This window comes from Mustela lutreola, chromosome 10 (assembly GCF_030435805.1).
Source record: "Mustela lutreola isolate mMusLut2 chromosome 10, mMusLut2.pri, whole genome shotgun sequence".
In the NCBI taxonomy this organism is placed as follows: domain Eukaryota; kingdom Metazoa; phylum Chordata; class Mammalia; order Carnivora; family Mustelidae; genus Mustela; species Mustela lutreola.
Genome location: NC_081299.1, coordinates 65573645 through 65575454, shown reverse-complemented (window position 1 = coordinate 65575454; position 1810 = coordinate 65573645).

Sequence of the window (1810 nt, the reverse complement as noted above, 5' to 3'; positions counted from 1 at the left end):
GAGACACAGAAAGAGCCCAATAGTGTTGCAGCACCCAGTTCTAGATCTAACTACTATTCAAGCTTTGTGTGCTATGAGATAGCCATAAATCCCATTTCTGCTTTAGCCTCCTTCAAATGAAACTTTATTTCTTGCACCAAGAGTCATAGGGAAATTTATTAGAAACTTTCCAACTAAAGTGCAATGCCATTTTTCGTCTCCCACAAAGTAATGTGAGTAACTATTATTAAATAATACAAGACATTTCCAACACCTCTCTCCTAGTGTGTTGTGGGCTGTCACTTTGATGAGAAGATAGTTTGGGTACCCCCCAGTGGTTGATAATTAAGTAGGTCTGTGTCGCTGAAACTGTAAAGAGTAGGCACAGCTCAGAAAACTGGCACCTATAGAGAAGTTAAGGAACATTAAGAAGGAAGAGTTTTGCTAGTCTTATAGAGAACTAGGGTTGACATTTGCCTACTTTGCAATTGCCAACATGTAACCAGGGGTAATGTTACCAAGATACATTCAAGGAAAACAATGAAATACAAAAGAAGAACAAGAAGAGGAGAAAAAGGAAGAAGAGGAGGAGAAAGATCAAGAGATGGATGAGATGTACTCTCAAGTTCTCCTTAAGAGGAAACATGAGCTCTGAATGGAGAGAAGCCAATTCCTGCTTAGTATAGCCCAACTGTAATAATACTGCTGCTAAGGGTTTTTCAAAACAAGCAAACAACATGCCTGTTAAATTATCGGGTTTTCAAATTCTAGCAATTCACTGGAAAAAGAAAATTTGATCTCCCTTGAATTTCTCAAAATTGTATTTTTTCTTCAGTAAAAGAAATAAGTGATCAATCACCAAAGACATCATCACAATAAAAAGTTTCTAAAGAGTGGGCTAACTTAGGAATACTTTGGGTTTAGTGATTATTTCAAGATATTTTTCAAATGTCTGTGGCTTTACCAAACCCCAAACACGCTTCATGTTTTACCAAACCCCAAATAAGTTTTGCCAAGTATTTTTTTTACATATAATTTTTTAAGTCATGTGTGTTTCATATGAAATTTAATTCATGTGTTTCTCATTTATTTATGTACAAATCAAAATTTTGTTTTTTAAGAAGTATTTAATGTTTGCAGAGGCATTTTATCAACTGTCTAAAATACTTTAATAATCGTTTAACACCTTTTTTTCCCTAGAAATAGGAACTTTTTCTTTGAATTTACTTAAAACTTCTTATTCCCTATCCTTAGGTCCCCAGACTAATTAAAATATAAAAGCTAGCATTTTTTTTTTGTTTTCAAGTACAAATTAAGGAAGTTTCATGTTGTTCCTAGTAACATGAAGATAGAAAACAGATTTTCTTGCCAATTCATTACTCTCTCTTTTTGCTTCCTTTACTCCATTTTTTCTCCCCATTATTAGTGAAAAAAATATTATGTATGTTTAATGGAAGAATTTAGTGCAGAGAATTTACGCTCCTAGCAAAAGTGGCAACTAGGTTAATGTCTAAGTGGCACAGACAGTAAACAATAAACAAGGAAGAAATAACTGTGTAGCACCATATTATCACAGATAATGCTAAAACCAAAATGACACTAGACAAAATTGATGAAAAGTCATTGTCAGTGGCTAGTTCCATAAAACAAAAGGTAACCAAGGGAAATAAAATATTTTTATTCATCCTTTACCACTCCATTCATTTCTTCATCAGCCCATCTCACTCGCTCACTCACTCATACACACAAATACGTATTTTTTAAAAACAGATTTTCACATTTCACATTTCACATTCTAGTATTGTCCTTTTCATCTTGTGAATAATCCGGA